Source organism: Schistocerca gregaria, chromosome 4, assembly GCF_023897955.1.
Source record: "Schistocerca gregaria isolate iqSchGreg1 chromosome 4, iqSchGreg1.2, whole genome shotgun sequence".
Classification (NCBI taxonomy): domain Eukaryota; kingdom Metazoa; phylum Arthropoda; class Insecta; order Orthoptera; family Acrididae; genus Schistocerca; species Schistocerca gregaria.
The window spans coordinates 208,850,642-208,869,219 of NC_064923.1; the positions used below are offsets into that span (position 1 = coordinate 208,850,642).

Below are 18,578 nucleotides of genomic sequence, written 5' to 3' on the forward strand. Positions count from 1 at the left end.
GCGAAACCAGATTTCACTGTGTCCGTCCAGTGCTCGAGTTCGAATCAACAACTGGATGATGACCGAACCACAAGTAGAAAGAAGCGGCGGACCCACCACTAGCATCAAGACTACACTCACCGACAAACAGTGTGTCGGTGTGCAAGGCAACAGAAACGAATCATGTAATGGGGACCATGTGAGAGCAAACTTCACCCTCCAGGAGTCACCAGAATACATCATCATGTAGGAACTACAAGAAAACAGACGTCCAAGTTAGTTTTTGTACATGTACTGGTACCAACTGCCTGGGGATAGAGCAATGTTTGAGAAACTGAAAAAAAGGAAAAAAATTCAAACACAACAGAAAACGGTCAGAGAAAGGAAGGAAACTTGAGTTTTAATGTTCAATCATCGATGAGGTCACTCTAGATCATGGTCGACCAAGCGTGCGAGTCGCATGAGCGCCAAGGCTCAGTCTGTCTCTGCTTTGCTCGGTTTGTAACACCATAGCTCTAATGCTGTACTGATTTATTTTGCTTTTGTTTCATTTAATGTTACATCATTGAGCTTCTGTAAATGTGTTTGTTTGAATCGATAATATAAAATTTTATACTTCTTTCTTTGTAAGAACTTCGATGTCATGATATGATTCTATGCAATGTAGTGTATCTGTCAATTAAATTCTTTGTCCCATTTGGAGGGAACAAAACTTACTGTATATAATTGTAATTTTGTGTGAATAATATTTGGTAGAAATGTCAATATGTGCAAATGTTCTGTTTTATTTATTATATTTGTTTGCTGTTATGTAAACTGCTGATCCTCGCTTACGGTTCTTAGTTAGTTTGTATGTAAAAGGTGTTGTACTTCCCCTCGGGGACGGAACTGTGTAGCGCGCGCAAATTGTGGTTGGCCTAGGTAGAAAAGGTGGAACAAGAGTCAGTCGGGGGCGAGCCACCAACCGGGGACGAGCTACGAGTCGGGGATGAGCTACGAAACTGTGCACTGCCATGTAAAAGATGCATATTGTGCTGGTTCCGGGAGAGGCTTTTTCTGCTACTTTCCAATGCCTCGGATGGATGGATAAATAGCTGGAATTATTCTGGAATTTGTATCTATCATCGCCACCAAGAAATGACAGAGTCCAGCAATTCTACTTGCAATTCCACCTATCAACACGCAATCGCCACCACATTGCGCAATCACTGTAATGGAGCACTATAGTAATGTACAGTGAAGGATCAGCTTAATGTATGTGTTAGTGTGCTCAAATATAAGGGAATTTATAACTGAATTTATGTACCTACCTTGATTTTTCTCCTTGTCATAACACCTCTCAGGTTCCTCTCCGCTTGAACTAAAGTGATTACCGAATGTCCCTACTGAAAGAACATTAAAGACCAGTGTTTTGCTAATTAATGCCTCTTGAACATAGTAAAAAGTGAGTTAAAGTTAATGATGCTTTCTGAAAATAATTTTCCTAGTAAAACTGCTTATTAATGTGTTGTTGCCAACTTCAAATTAAGAGTTCCTAAGAATGATGCTTATAAAGTTTTGCTTAGTAAATGATCACATTATTGCCTGTTGTAAATCGCAGAAGGTGAGTCAGTATCTTACATATATGTTAATTTTGTCTCGCAATGTAGTAAAAGTGGAAAACTGCCATGTGTAATGTTATATACTCATGTTTGCTAAGTGTTTGTCTCTGTTGTGTATTGGAAGTGCATATTAATAATATAACAGGATCCACAGTTTGCCGATTGTGTTAATGCTAGGTAACAAGTAAGGGGAAGACCACTCATTATGAAAAACATTATTTCTTTATTCAAATGATAGTGAGAAGCAACCTGTTAGTGGATTCCAATTAACTTTCATTTTAAATAGTAAAGTATTTAACTGAGAGAAACTTAACCTATATCCAGTTAATGATTCTGCAGTGAATAGTAATAATAACGTTATAAAGACCATGCAGTTTGTGTAAACCCTGAAAGTAGTAGTGAGTTTCGATATGTGTTATAATCTTGCAAATACTTGTGCTGCTCTAACTGTTAGTTTCAATCTTACGGTAAACACACTTGTCAGAGTTCACTGCACTCGCCTGTAACAAAGTATAGGTTGTGTTTTTCCATTAAAGTTACTAATAACTATATTCTTGAACGAGAATGTTAATAATTTTCTTGCCTAGTTAGGCTGGGGACCGTTTTCTTTATCTGTTAAACAGTGCAGAGAGGCAAAAATTTTGTTTGTTACTGCTCAAATATTTACGTAATTCTGACTTTCATTTCCGATAAGCCACCTCCGTTAGGTACAACACGGTCAACTTAACAAAATTCCTCTCAGAGGGTAACACTGCTCTGTTGCGTTGTACCATAATCGCTTTAATAAAATAGTTTTATTTCACAACCTGCTTCAAGCTTTAAGGTTATGGTACAGCAGTAGCAGACGGTAGTGTTATAGGTTCTTCTCGAAGGTACACGGTAAAGCTCGACATTTCACTTAATACTGCGGTGTGGTATTTTTTCCTCAGCACAACTCTCTTCAGTTCACCAGAATAGTAGTGTCAGCGCTGTTAACCCTTCGCTATTCGTTTGTGGTATAAATGACGTTCACAGATCCATTGACTGTTTGCGCAAAAGAGGCACTCTAGCGACCACTGACAAGCCTTTAGGAATGAATGGAAATGGGAGAAGAGAGGCTTGGGAATTCTCAGTATCTATGATGTATACGGTGGATTCGCATAATCGACGGGTACTGCTGATTTGCTGTGAAACGACATTCTAGTACACGCAGAAAGCATTTAAAGATTTAGTTGACTGTCAAAGAGCAAACGATTACAACGATCGACAGACGGGGTTCATTGATCCGTACATCAAGAAGCAATTTGTGCTAAATTGCAGACATGGAGCACCTGAAGGAACTGGTATTGGAATAGTAAAACCTCTGTACTCACACGCATTATTCTTCTGTCAGTTGCAAGAGTATGGATACTTTTTTGTATCACTACAAAGTACGTTGGTTAAGTCAAGGAGCATCGAATCCTGTATAATTTATGAAGGAAACAGAAGACCAGGAACGAAAATATTAATTTCTGGAATAGACTGCAGACCTCACATTTTAAGTGCGCTTCATTGCACACTGCCCACAGCAAGACACTGCAGGGTGAGAAACAAATTATTTCTGATTTGATGAGGATGCAAGAATAAAACAAAATCGCGTCGTAGAAAGGACAAATTGTGGCAAACACTGCCCATTTCCCTAGGCCCACTGCCTTAGGAAAAGAAGAAGCAAAAGCACTTGAAGTTCGAAAAATTAATTGTTGTTTTTGAAAGAATTACAGGAACAGTCTCGTAACTTTTTGGGGACACACCCAATCTTGCATCTATTTTCGAACTCTTTTCGAGACCGTGTGGTGTTTCACCTGAAAGCGCCACTGTGTATGTGCAGACGTAACTAACTGATTTACAAAGCGATTTCAGTTTTAAAGACAAAGCCTTTTATGGTAAACCTGTCAAAGGCGTCTATATTTCTTTCCTGGGGTAGAGTTCCATGTCTCCATAATGAGACTGCGGAAGTGCTACAAGATTTCGGTCAACATACTTACGTGTAAACCCTTTTTTCGACTTCGAAACTAAATAAAGTCTATATCATATGGCACTCTGAGTGTCTGAGTGAAATTGTCTGCGTCCGTCCGTATGCCAACAGACAGTACCAGAAAAAAATTATATTGTCTTTAGTGTTTCAAAAATAATTAAATAATACTGAAAATTTGCTTTGCTTTTGATCTCTGTTTTTGAGAAATGTGAGGTTGAGAACTAAGTCTTATGCAGTGCGACTGCACTGACTTTAAGTGCAGCATGTTCTCAGTTTCTCCTTCATGCCCCAAGTCATGCTCAGACAATCTGCAGTGACAATGCGGGAAATGTGCATTGAGGTTGACTGCTACGGCACTTGTGCCAGGGCATGGCATGCGAACCGAATACTTGGTCCCCCTGTTGTAGACGGAGGCTTAATCAGGGGAAGGAAATCGACTGCGTCTTTTACTAAGGAAAGTCCCTACATTTATCTTAAGCGATATAGGATAGCCTGGGAAAACCTATATCTAAGTGCCTTGACAGAGATTTAGACCGCCTTTCGAATGCGATCCTAACATCGCTGCGCCACCTCGCACAGTATCAACAGCTAAAGGGGACAGGAACGATAAGAAGCAAAAGAAACATCAAGTCTTTTGACACTGTCCTGACTGTGATTTTTCTGCTTTTCTTCTTGCTTTAAGAGAACTGCCACGATACAATTATGACCAACAAGTATATCCCCAACATATACTTTTTCTGGCCTTCTAGAGATGTATATCCCCGTAATATTCCTTTTACTGCCTTTATAACCATGAAAAAAATTGCCTCGTTTTCGTCAAAGGACGTGTGGACACATTTCCTGTGTTGTGGCACATGACACTGGGCATCGTACAAAAAGATCCGACTTGGTGTATATCTATATAATCAGAAGTACGTGACGTGAACCTGTCCACAAATTTCCTGCCAGTTGACTGTAGGTTTGCATATCTGGCCATCGTTAAGTAACTAACTCTTATCGTTTTCTACCAACATTTACTCCTAGTGAATAAAATTCTCTCGCTGTCGGCAGCTGAGAATTCCTTTGGGAATAACGAGATGCTCTAATAACGAGATGGTCTCAGCAGGCGGAGAATACGACAGGCGAATTCTATAGCGCTACAGATCGACGAGGAAGATCCCAACTGGGAATGTAGTTTCTGGTACTAGCGACTTAGAATTTTTCTTTCCTAAGAAATGTAATGCAGGTTATCCTCCAACTTCTCACGGGAGTTAAACCTTGGCGCGCTCGATTTTACTGATACGCTGGAAATGCGACGTTGCCCTGGAGTAAGGTCTATCTGCCTATAGTACATATCGTCGTGTCAGAAATCAGTTCTTGTTATGTACACGTCTGTGTGTAGGTAGAAAGGAAAGAAAGGGAACATCAAAGATTACTCTAAAAGGAATATTCAGAAACCACGCATTTTTCTTAGCTTATTCTCCGAGTCTTCTGCATGTTGTCAGCCTAGGACGTAGGTTGTAATTTAGTTTTATTTCCATGCTCGATAAAGCAACCTGTCTAAGACCTGGTTCGTTCATAATACCTTCTTTCATGTGTCTGTTCCCGTTATTTGTTCCTTATGTGTCGCTGAGAAAAATGTGTGTATAGTTCTCATTAACTGCCTTAAGTGTTAGGTACATTGGCAAAACTGTTACATGCAGATTACAATGCTCGAGTTTTTCACAATCTGCAGTAATGGTCCCGACCAAATTTGCGGACGTTTGTGGGCTGATAACGTGAAGACAGTCATGAATCTTCTACGGCTTTTGCGATTTAGTGTGGACCGTGAGAGAATTAGGTGACGTCTTGGATGCATCAGCACATATTCAAACGTTTCAAAAAAGCGCAAGAACGGCAGAGAATTCACTCTTTGCGCATCAGTATGTTCTCTAACAGAGATGGATGAAGTTCCAGATATGGGTCAACAAATGACATTTGTTCGCGGATTATTTGCAGTAAATATTGATGACTTGTGCGGTCGGATAGTCACAACACACTGTTTCGTAGCTCACCACACATTTCATTTCCTGGCGTTTTACCGAAATCGTTGGGGATTTCGACCCGGCGAGTTTTGCTTATTTCCTTCTTTCTGAGATCAGATGTAATTTCTAACGCAATATAAACAGTTTAAGGGTACAAGTGTCGAGTATACTACATTTCCGTACATGGTTTAAACCTATTCTCTGTGTTGCATTAAGTGTTTGTTGTGTTTATGAGACGGTGCTACGATGGTACATCAGGGTCCGCCGTAACGAGTGTGGGAAACCAACAAAAGAATCACCCGTCGGCTGCTAGTGTATCAGACTTACAGTCTACACCCCTGTGAGTGGATTCGATGGATATCTCAGTGTGGACGTCTATCTCAAGCACTAAACCTAATGTCGACACACTAAACCTCATGACGACGCACTAGCCGGCCGTTGTGGTCGAGCGGTTCTAGGCGCTTCAGCCCGGAATCGCTGCTGCTGCTACGGTCGCATATTCGAATCCTGCCTCAGGCATTGATGTGTGTGATATCCTTAGCTTAGTTAGGTTTAAGTAGTTCTAAGTCTAGGGGGCTGATGACCTCAGATGTTAAGTCCCATAGTAGTCAGACCCATTTGAACGACGCACTAAATATTAAATCTCTGTTGATCCATCATGGCTAGGAGAAATCGGCTGGTAAGTACTTATTCAATGTCAATAAACTTCACTAACAGTCGTATACTTTAAGATATTTTATTTTATTCTGAAACCACTTATCGTATAGCGCCATAAAACATTGAATATCGTGAATTCCAACAGCAGCTTTCTGTCACATTTTCGTATGAAGCATTTGTGTAACGATAGGAATTCACGATATCCAGTGTTCGGGGTCGATGTACGATCAAGTCGTTTATTTGAATAACGACGCATGGGGCCTGTAGGTGAGAATATAAATTGCCGAAACTGGTTACTTTCAGAATAAGATAAAATATGTTAAAGAATACGGCTGTTGGTGAAGTTTATTGACATTGAAAAGCACTAAATATTATATCGTAGAAGCAGGTCTATGATGGATGAATACGTAACTGCTCAAACATAATACCATGGTGTACTTACTTGAACAAATTAAGTCAATAACAACTGACAGTTTGTTGGTGCACTTTACTCCAAATAAGTGTTAACTATGACGGAAGTTTTGTTACTTATTTTCGAAGTGAAACGTGACGGTATTTTCAGTGTCGTGTTATAGCTCTGATGAACGAATAACGAATGATTCCGTTTAAAAATCTGTCCCTTTATAAATGTTTTATCGTAACGCCCTGACGACTCCGATTTCAGATGGAGGATGAGCTACAGCGGATAAGAACCGACCAAGGAAACAATCTTGTTCTAGTCTAAATATTCGTGCGGGTATTTCGGTGAATTGGTTTAGGAAACCGAAGGAAGCTTCAAGGAGAATAGTCTGAACAGTACTAGTCATCTGTGCGTTGTAACAGTACATAACATCATAAGGTAGTTGCGACAGCATCCATACGTAATGATACAATTTTAAGTGGAGAAAAGGTAGACTGGCATTTATCGCCCCGCCAAGTACTAAGTCACTGCTAATGGAATACTGTCTTCTATAGCAGAAAAAGGGAACAGGAAATCGAGCGTCTCTTTTCCAAAGCAACAGAACAGAATTTTCCTTGATCGATTCAGGGAAATCGTGAGAAATCTACAATGAAGAGCCAAAAAAACTCGTACACCTGCCAAATATCGTGTAGGGCCCAAGCGAGCACGCAGAAATGCACTCGACTAATGTATGAAGTGGTACTGGAGCGAACTGACACCATGAATCTTGCAAGGCTGACCATAGATCTGTAGGAGTACGAGGTGGTGGAGATCTCTTCTGAACAGCGCGTTGCAAGTCATCCCAGATATGCTCAATAATGTTCATATCTAGGGAGTTTTGTGGGCAGCGGAAGTGTTTAAACTCAGAAGAGTGTTCCTGGAGCCACTCCGTAGCAATTATGATCGTTTGGGATGTCGCATTGGCCGGCTGGAATTGCCCAAGTCCGTCGGAATGCCCAATGGACATGAATGGATGAAGGTGATCAGGCAGGATGTTGACGTACGTGTCGCCAATCACAATCGTATTTAGACGTATCAAGGGTCCCCTATCATTCAGACTGCACACGACTCACACCATTATAGACCATCCACCTGCTGGAACAGTCCCCTGCTGACATCCAGGATCCGTGGTACAGAAGGTTGTCTCCTTACCCGTACACGTCCATCCGCTCGAGATACAGTTTTAAACGAGGCTCGTCCGACCAGGCAACATGTTTCCAGGCATCAACAGCCCAATCTACGTGTTGACGAGTCCATGCGAGGTGTAAAGCTTTGTGTCGTGCAGTCATCAAGGGTCCACGAGGGAACCTTCGGCTCCGAAAACCCATATGTATCATGATTCGTTGAATGGTTCGCACGCTTACGCTTATTCGTTGAATGGTTCGCACGCTTACGCTTGTCGATGACCCAGCATTTAAATCTGCAGCAATTTGAGGATGGGGTTACACTCTTGTCACGTTGAACGATTCTCTTTAGTCGTCGTTGGTCCCGTTATTGCAGGATCTTTTTCCGGTCGCAGAGATGTCAGAGATTTGATGTTTTACCGGCTTCGTGATATTTACGGTACATTCGTGATATGGTCGTAGTGGAAAATCTCCACTTCATCGCTGCCTCGGAGACGCTGTTTCCCATCGTTCGTGATCCGACTTTAACAGCATGTTCCAAGTCAGTTAAATCTTGATAACCTGTTATTGTAGGAGCAGTACCTGATCTAACCACTGCGCGAGACACCTGCTGTTTTACAGGCGTAGCCAACCCCAGCGCCGTATTCTGCCTGTTTACATGTCTCTGTATCTCAATACGCATGCTTATAACAATTTCTTTGGGCTTTAGTGTATATGGTCAGTGAAATTTGAACAAATGCCGAATGCGAGTCCAGTAGCTGAGCCAGCGCACCATCTAACTCGATGACAGTTTAGAAAAAAAGAAAGGGCAACTGGAAATTAGAGACCCTCAAGGAATGATCGAACGTGAAATTTTGTTCATATGTTATATACTTTTTGTACTTTATATGGCTACAGTCAAAGTGTCATACGTCTATTGAAGCCTAAGGATAACAGTTTCATTGTCTTGTATAGTCTCCTCCTTTTGTGCAATAGTACAGGGAGAGGACCATACGACCCGTGCGAGTGCAGGGGATCGATGTGTGGGCCAGTGTGTATTCGCTAAACTAGTGCGTACGTGTTTGTCTTCCTTGCCCAGAGTGAGCAACCGGCCTATGCCGACTTAAGCGGAGCGGTCGTGCTGAGCGGGGCAGTCGTGTGCTGGAAGATGAGCGGACAGTATCTCCTCTCATGGGTTAGGTGTTGTACTTGATCATATCGCCCTCTGTTGTGGCCAAGCGGAAGTCTTCTACTTGGGGCCTTTGTTTCTGGTGCATATCCTGCAGGCCAGGCGTTGCTGTTAACTTCGAGAAGCTCCTTACGGAGGAACTGGTCCCTAGCTCGTTAACTAACACTGGTACACGACAACGACGGCTATGAAATCGTTACTCCACGACGGTCACGGACGAAAATTATTTTGGTGGGAACCTTTTGTTCAACATTGCTTTTCGCATTTTACCGGATACTGGCACTGAACTTTAAACTTATTGCTGTCAGCCTTGATAGACAGTTTGTCCTTGTATTCAACAGCCTTGTTTATTCTGAGTGATAACGTATTCGATATTCCTTTGAGTCGGATGATAACGGTTGAATACTATGTATTATATGAATGCGTGGAGTCTGTTCTTTCGCACATGTCTGAAAGAGTAAACACCATGCATTCATATAATTTACACGCCTAGGTGGGCAATGGATCCACTTACTTCAATGCGGTTGTCTGACCTTATGTTGAAATCTCAGAGCAGCGAACGTGGAGTCGGTGGACAGGAACTGCGGATAGCTGGCGCTCAGTGGGCACAAGGATAGGCGATGAAGCGAGCCGAGACAGTCCGCGCAGCTGCGACAACGCTGTGTACCGAATGGTGCAGCGATTAACGCACCTGCCTAATAAGCAGGAGATCCCGGTTTCGAATCCGTGCCCAGTGCACATTTTCACTTGTCACCGCTGACTCTGTGCAGTGTCCCGCTGTTGTTGACAGCAGTGATCTCCTTCAATTTACATCATTATTACGTTTCTTCTTTCTTAATATCATCACCTCAGCTGTGTAATCATTTTAATTTAACAGTTGTTTGTTGTTATTAAGCAATATGGTTTTCTAGAGAACGGAAGCGGAATATACTTAAGAGCACTCAACCGTAACTATCTTTCTATGTATTCTACAGTAATTTTAAAGGATTTAATGCTCTAACCAACTACGTTTGAGCATTTTGGGTGCTTTTAGTAGCCAGATTTGATTTGCGTACTTTTATAAACAGTCTTGATCACGATTTATTTATCAAGGTGACCGGTTTCCACCACTACTGTTGTCATCTTCAGACCATTGAGTAGAAACCTCTTTCTGTTGGAGAATCACTCTCTCCAACAAAAGAGGTTCCTACTCAATGGTCTGTAGATGACCACAGTAGTGATCGAAACCGGTCACCTTGATAAACAGATCGTGATCAAGACTGTTTTTAATAGTAAATATTTGTAAGACACTGATCACTGACTTTCCCGTAATGTATTCAAAAGATTCGATTTCTGTTTAAATTGATGTTTTAGCTGTCTAAATGCCGTTTTTAATTATTTTGCTTTCTACCTATTACAATAATTCGTTATTCGGTATCCTGTCTATTAGTTATTATCATTCGAAGGCCCCAATTGGTTAGTTATACCAAAACTGGGAAAACAAAAATGTATTTCATTTACTGTTCTGAAACAAGGGTTATTAAACAATATAGTTAGTTAAAGTTTCTATTTTTTGTTATTTAAAAACTTCACTGAGGGAAAGGTTGTTAAGCATTTCATCTAGCTGAACAATAAACTTTTCGTTAATTTTAGAGATATTTCGTTTACATTTTAAATTGAGTAAAAGCTCTTTTATGATGAAATATGAAAATATTTTTGTAAGTAGATTTATATTTGCCATTCAGTAGGAGAATAAATTAATAAAAACTTTGTGCTAGTATCCTAGTTGAAAATTATCCCCTGCAGCTTACCACTTCCAAAACTCCCTCTGTCTGCCCCCCCCCCCCCCCCAGCCAACCGTTACCACATAGATACGTGGAATTACATTTTGGAAGATCGAGTTAGCTCAGCGCTACCTATAGTAGAGAAGACTTTGCCGGAAATTTTGAACCAGCCTAGATTCCACAACACCAGAAGCCAGAGGTAGAGAGACTGACAATCGAGTTTGTGTACGCAAGTTTACCATCGTGAAGAGCGCGTTAGGCAACGAGAGCTTATGCGTTGTTCTGTTGCTAAAGCACCTCTTATCACGTAGGAGCAGTGACAGAACGGACTGGATGCAAATCTGTATGTTTTTCTCGTCTCGCATGTCTGATGTATTCGAACAACAGACGCTTCCCAAAGCGATTGTCTTCTCGCTAACTGTTGTCAGTGACACCATAGTTGAATCTGTTCTGATATATACACACATGAACAAAAAAATTATTTTTTTGGGCAACACTGTTTAGAAATACATTCCCAACCTTTAGTTTGATCAAGGTCTAGGAGGTTTCCCTTGGTCATCATGCAAGTGTCGGAACTGGAAATCCCCTCACAAATTCGCGTGTCTCACTCCTAGGCTTTTGGGTCATTTGACTGAAAATGACGAAGTCCTACAACAGCTTCTCAACGGTTCAAGATTTACTGTCGATTTGTGAGAGGAAATTTGTCGAGTTGGACCTTTTCTCGCAGCCTGGAACCAAGAAATCGATTCCCTACTATCTAATTGACAGACTTAAATGTGAAAGTCTGTCATATGCACGCTGTGTAGTTGGCAACGACTGTTTGTCCGAACGTGTGTCCTGAGACATATCTGTAGCTCACTATCGTTTCAGCAGGTAAACGTTCCCTTCAACTGAAGTCCCAAGGTTTAGGTAATTATTTGAAAGTGTCATCCAAGCTCACCTATGCTCACAGTAGGACAATACCGAAATGAATCCGGCTACAGGGTCTGATATCGTCCTGGCAAGTCTAGGATATTTACTTGCGGAGTAGAGTGTTAGACCCAACATAAACTGGTCATCAAATCACAAGTAACATGATACCGCCCAAGAAAGTGGAAAGTATTTACTGAGCGGATACTATATTTGACCCAACAGATCAACTGGTTACGAAATGACAATTGGTATCAGCTCGGTTTCTGATTTTTGTTTAAACTTTGTACACTTTTAACAGTCCATCACGACAACATAATTTGTAAACAGCGAAACGTTCTAATTAGGCGAATTCGAGAGACATTTTATACGTCGATTATATACTGGTGCGTTGCGACCCCGACCGTGGGATGGCGGCGGTCATGTTGCGCTCATATTTCTTTAAATTTGTATTTTCGTCAACACTAGCCATACTATTTCATATATATTATGTTTCAAAGGTGAAATTATGAAAATAAATGTGCAATTCCATGAAATTTTATTGAATGTTCAATGTTAGGATGGTTGTTTACCAACTTTTATTGTTCGAACAAAAATTAATAGACTTTGGTTTATATAGGCAAGTTAAAAACCTTATCAGGCGCCTTCAAACTTGTTCAAGTTTGATTTACAATGAACGAGAAATTGCTTCACACATCACCAAATTCCAGCACCGATGTTTACGAAAATGTTGCGTTAAGTGTGGTTTGCATCCGAATTGTCAGAAGAAATACACATTGTTCAGAATGTCAACGAGCTTTGTGTTTCCCTAGATACTCTAAGGATTCCTTGTGGTTGAGGGGAAAATTTCTTTCAGGCCCCAAATAAAAATCGTGTTTTTATGTCTCTTCCTTACAGACGCTAAATTTATATTTCGGCTGGGTGTTGTAAGTAAAGAAAGCGGGCATATAGCGGCTGGAAACTACAGCTTTCATGAACTGCTTAAGATCTGTGAATGATATTGACTTAATAGCGAATCGCAAAAAACATGTGCAAAATATGCTTTCCAAATTTGAAACATGGCAAGGGAACTAGAAAAAATTATGATAGTAAAGAAATTGAAAATGAAAAGAATATATGAAATCAGAACTGAAAGAAGTTAATTACGTTTAGTGATAAAATAACACTGTGCAACAATGAAAATGTAAATCGAATGAAATTAGCCAATTCCTGTCAGTTCTAATGTGCTGATCGCGAACATCACAAAGACAATTCAAAATTAGCTCTACTTTTCATTTTACATCTTTAATTATGTTGAGATAATTATATACGAATTCTTATGTTAAGTTTAAAATCAAATATTATAAGGGTTTGTCAGAGTCATAATTACTAGTAACAATGGATTACATTATTGTCCCTGGTCTTACTTGTGTGCAATATTTTGGATATAAACACTTGATACCAATAGTTAGTAATATTTTTATTTCCCTCCTCTTCAACTTCAGTGACTTTATTAATGAATGTAATAATTTTTACAAATTTGTTTCCAGATTAACTGCCAGTTGTTCAAGTTGTCTACTACTGAAGTGAACAAAAATACCACGAGTTTGTGTTAACAGTGCTGACACATTATGCTATGTGTGTGGAGAAGTGATATTTGCTTCACAAAAGCATCAAATAGCTCCATTGATTAAAAAAAGCTTACAGTTCTTATTCTGGGTGCAAAATAGGTGATCAGGATAAACCCTTGGCACCACATGTGGTCTGCAATGCATGTGCCAGCAACCACAGGAATTCGAAGAACGGGAAAGGACGTTCAGTGCCCTTTGCAGTGCCCATGATCTGGCGTGAGCCAAGTAATCATGTCAGTGACTGCTACTTTTGTATGGTTCCTCCTGTCAAGAAGGGAATATCTAAGAAGAAGAAGAAGAAGAAGAAGAAGAAGAAGAAGAAGAAGAGGACAGTGATTTATCGTAACATTCCATCTACCATACGTCCAGTTCTACATGGGAAATGATTGCCAATACTTGAACTACCGGCAGAGTACGAGATTACTTATGATGGGGATTCTGTATGTCCTGAACCATATACATCATAAGATCCAGAGTTTCTTCCAAATATATCATCAACTGGTGATCCACAAAAACTGTCTCAATATGAGTTACGTGATCTCATTAGAGATTTGGAGCTCTCTAAAGCAAATGCTGAGATTTTAGCATCAAGACTGCAGCAGCGCCGGAAAGCAATGATATGTTTCATTCTAGCAGAGAAGAGAGCAACAATTCATCCCTTTTTTTAACATCCAAGACAGTCTTGTGGCATGTGTAGACATAAATGGCCTAATGAAGGGTCTGAAAAAAATTATGACCCTGAGGAGTAGAGACTCTTTACTGACTCGTCGAAGTTGAGCTTAAAAGCAGTGCTTTTATAAATTGGTAACGAGCTTCTTTCTACTTCATTTGGGAATAGTTTGCATATGAAAGCGTCATACCAAAACATGAAAACTTTACAAGAAGCCATCAAGTATAGTGACTCTCAATGGCAGATTTTTGATGACTTGAAAGGGGCTGCACTGCTATTAGGTATGCAGTTAGGGTGTACTCTATATTCTTTCTTTTTCAGTGAATGGGATTGCCGAGATCGTGCATTTCATGACAAAAAACATGAATGGCCCACCAGAAAATCTCTTCAACCGGGTGTAAAGAACATTAAGGATGAAACTCTAGTAGCCCTAAAAAGATTCTGCTTCCGCCCTTGTACATCGAGTTGGGTCTCATAAAAAACTTTGTTAAGGGAATGAGCAAATATGTTGACGTGTTGAAGTACTTATGCCGAAAATTGAATTACTTAAGTGATGCCAAAGTAAAGGAGGGCATCTTTGTAGGCCCACATATTCGAGACATTTGATGGAATCATACAACGTGATGAAAAGCAGGCATGGGAATGTTTTAAGACAGTTTGTTGACAGTTCTTAGGGAACAAATGAGCAATAAATTACAAGGGAATTGTAGACAACATGTTGTCTTATGAAAAAATTGGTTGCAACATGTCATAGGAAATGCATTTCTTATGTAGTCATCTTTGACTTCTTGCCCAAAGATTGTGGTGCACTAAGTGATGAACATGGGAAGCTATTTAATCAAGATATTGCCACGTTTGAGAAGAGGTATGCCGGAAAGTGGTGCCCTACTGTTCTAGCAGATTACTGCTGGACTGTCACAAGGGATGCTTCCGAGTATGTGTATAAACGTCAAGCCAGCAAAAAGGGTTGTCTTCTGAAATTATCTCTGAACAAAATTTGTAATTGTATATACTGTACATATGGACATTTAACATTTGTAATCCTTTATATACATTTGTGACCAGTTAAATTATATATTTTTTTGTGCTTTATGCAGTTCTGGTACAAAGTAGACTTACAAAGTATTTTCATTCATGTAATATTATCTTCATTTCTTCTTAATATTTTACTTTTGTTATTCCAGAATGGCACTGAAATTTATCCATGCATAAAACACAATTCAAGTAATTATTCACTTAAAATTTGTTGTGCTGAATCTTCGAGCATTAATGCATATTTAGTTAGTGAGTTATTCATGTAGACTACCTTTCTTAAAAAATTACAGCTAAATATTTATGAAGATGATGATTCTGTATCATTTTATACTGAAATAAACGTCACTAAATCATGCAATTTACACATTTTTACTTCAAATTAATTATTTGTAACTGTCAAATTCATCTGGAATGCACTACCGCATAGTTGTGAAAGACTGACACTAATGAACATGGAAATATGGCTATAGAAAAGTAATGGTATATCCAAAGAGATCAAGAAGCAGTATAACATAACAGTAATGAAAAACAGGAAAATGAAAGTTTTTGGGCTTCTGTTTTCGGGACCGATGACCGTAGTAGTTTTTAATGGCGGATATAAGAGGGACATAAAATGACCAATACAGGGATAACAGAAAGTATTAGAATTAAATCAGACGACGCTGAGGAAATTATATTGGAAAAAGGGGTTTGGTGTTTGGGCAGAAAAATACCTGATGATGTCCAAAGCATAGCGGATATAAAATGTAGACTGATAATGGTAAGAAAAGCGTTTCGGAGAAAGAGGCGTTTGTTAACATGGTGCACAGATTTAAGTTTTAGGAAGTATTTTCTGAAAGCATTTGTACGAAATTTAGCCGTGTTTGGAAGTGAAGCACGGACGGTAAGCAGTGTTGGCAAGAAGAGGCTTTTGAAACTTCATGCTACAGAAGAATGCTGAAGATTAGATGGGTAGAGCACGTAACTAAGGAGGAGGTACTGAACAGAAAATAAAATAAAAGAAATTTGTCCTAGAACCTGACTAGAAAAACGGATCACTTGATAGGACACATTCTGAGAACATACTGAGACATCGAGGCATCACAAAATAGTGTTGGAGGGAATTGTGGGGCGTAAAAGTCGTAGGAGACCAAGAGATGAACACAGTAAGCAGCTTTCGAGGGAAGTAAATTGCAGCAGTTATTCAAAGACGAAGAGTCTCGCACAGGATAGAGCAGCATGGAGAACTGCATCAAACCAATCTTTGGACTGAGGACCATAGTAACAACAATCAGTTACGCAGTTTCGTTTCATGAACTAAAGGCTCAGTTTTAAAAAGGATACTTTAACTTTACTTTAGTTTCGGCTTACTGAGAATGTAGGGTTGTGTTTAGGGGATTTGTGATGTTTATAGACAAAGTAATCATCAGTGTTTTTCCAGGAAAAGACTGAAAGTTTGATGAAAATGAAGATTTGCCTGGCACTTTTCTCAACCCATAAGATTATGATGTGACTAAAGTGCATCGAAAAAGCATGCAGTGATTTAGTAAACTGAATGCATGTATTTCTTTTTTTAGAAAAAAGCCGATTAAAGGGGATTTATTATAATGTGACGAGTCATTTTTGAGTCAAGGAGATGTTGTTCGAAATCTCTCCGTTACTTCCGGGGATACGTCTTTTCGATTTAAAGACATCATTTTTAAAAAAAAAAAAAATGTTGGTATTTAACGTACTAACAAAGAAACCAAGTTCATCAGTTTAAAGTTACCATATAATAATTAGTGAAATGACAACTTTTATTTGGATAACACAATGGAAGAACTACAATTCGTGCAATACTTTTTATTTCTGTATAGAATAAAATCATTCTGTCCCCTATTCCCATTGAGCTTTGGTAAAAGTTGCTGTTTTGAAGAAGGCGCCGCAGCGCGTAGTGTGAAGCAGTCGCCCTCCGTTTCTCGCGGTGGCGCCGCTGTGGCAATCGCAGCTTTGGTGTCTCCATGTGGTGGGAAAGGGGGAAGGTTGACTGTTCACGTGCATTTAAGGGGCGCTATGAGCTCCCTAAGTGGGTCTGTTGAGTCAGTCTGGGTCAGTCTCTTGTCTCCAGCTTGCTAGTCTGTCTCTCGTCCGTGTTAGGCAATTAGTATCTGTCTGTCGTGCTGAGTACTAGTATGTCTGTCGTTCGGATCAGCCTTTAATCGGTTGGTCGGTGGCGCACTGAGACACGAGATGACTTGTCCGCCTTGAGCGTCGGCGCATGTGAGGTCGCCACGTGAGTCCAGAGGGCCGCGCAATAAAGCGAGGGGTAGTGGAGTCGCGGTCGACACGAGAGCAACAGGAGTCAACCGATGACGTCGGTCTGGCCGGTGCGAGCTGCGACGCCGTGAGACGAAAGATCGCTGCTCCTCCCTGCGTCCGTTGAAGCGGGTGGCAGCGGACGTTTCGGGAGAGCGATTTGGGAGTACTGCGCCAGGTCTTGTCGAGAAATCGAAGTTTATTAGGAGTTAAGTGATTGGTGATATGTTGTGACATTTACTCGTGTTAAATTCTACATGTTTTCTTGATCAGTCTCTCGTCCCCAGCTTGCTCTTCTGTCTCTCATCCGCGTTTGTTAGGCAGTTAGTGTCTGTCTGTCGTTCCGAGCTTCCTATGTAATGTTTGTCGGATTTTGTGTGTTAATGAATTTATTGCTTAGAGTGTAACGGCCCAATTCCTGAAATATGTTTTGATCTTGCTTATCATCTTTAGAGGCGGTATCTGTGTATTGTAGAGCATCTTATCTTGTTTGCCCGAACTTGTAGAATTTTATATAAGACTGCATTTTATGGGCTTTTATTTAAATGATCATTTTAGTTTATAAAGTTACCACCCTTTCACCGTAAGACTTTTCATAGAAGTTAAAATCAAGTTGCACCGTCGGTGGCTAAGTTAATATTTTAATGTTTAGTATTTGTACCATTTCCATCCCTCCAACGGTGGTGCGTAGTTTGTGCGCTCTTGTGTAAATTGTTAAAACCTTTTGTTTAAAGTAATCTGGTGTGTTGCAGATTTGCACCAGTGTAGTCTTTCAGATGCTGTTGTGAGCGATCGTAACTACGGCCCTGTCAAAAGGGAGCGGCAAGGTTCTCTGCCTGAAAGCTCATATAGTCAAAACTTGTTTCTTTCTGCCTCTGAATAAATTGTAACTTCATATTTAGAGGGTGCTTTCTGGTTATAATTTGAAATCTGTTTCTTTTAAAAAATTCTTTTAGGCACTATTAAAGTAATTAAAATTCCGATTTGTTAAAAGGAAGTTGGTTATAATTTCACTATTTACTCCCTGTTAACTACTTCCATGCTTACATAATGTGATTAAATGTGTTAATGCTCTTGATGAATCGCTAGCAGATAAAATAAATTTTGAAGTATATTCTTTGAAAATAAATCACGGTTCACGCATATTTACTTAAAACAAATAAATAGAAAAAATTAGTAAGGCCGACCATGCTGGTTCTATTTACTCTATTCTCTGGGGTGAATGGATACACCAAGATTTTTTTAAAATGTTATTGAACCATGAGTTAGATCCCAAATGTGATAAAATTTTAAAAATAGGCGCAAGAGCTATAACTACATAGGCGCAAGAGCTATAACTACATATAATTTTGA

General features: G+C 39.9%; 1 protein-coding gene across 1 annotated transcript in view; it reads right to left on the reverse strand.

Annotated features, from left to right (window-relative positions):
* Nucleotides 1-18,578, reverse strand: part of LOC126266933 (chondroitin sulfate proteoglycan 4) — a 551,011-nt gene that overhangs the window by 335,730 nt on the left and 196,703 nt on the right. The gene's annotated exons all lie outside the window — the stretch shown is intronic.